The following is a 301-nucleotide window of genomic DNA, read 5'->3' on the forward strand; positions in this document are numbered from 1 at the left end:
TCTATCTCTCTCTAAAAATATCTGTATCTCTCTCTATCTCTCTCTCTAAATATATATCTGTATCTCTCTCTATCTCTCTCTCTATATATATATATCTGTATCTCTCTCTATCTCTCGATATATATATATCTCGATCTCTCTCTCTCTATCTATCTCTCTCTCTATATATATCTGTATCTCTCTCTCTATAAATATATCTGTATCTCTCTCTATCTCTATATATATATATGTATCTCTCTATCTCTCTCTCTATGTATATATCTGTATCTCTCTCTATCTCTCTCTCTCTATATATATATAT

Source organism: Heptranchias perlo, unplaced genomic scaffold (assembly GCF_035084215.1).
Source record: "Heptranchias perlo isolate sHepPer1 unplaced genomic scaffold, sHepPer1.hap1 HAP1_SCAFFOLD_227, whole genome shotgun sequence".
Classification (NCBI taxonomy): Eukaryota; Metazoa; Chordata; class Chondrichthyes; order Hexanchiformes; family Hexanchidae; genus Heptranchias; species Heptranchias perlo.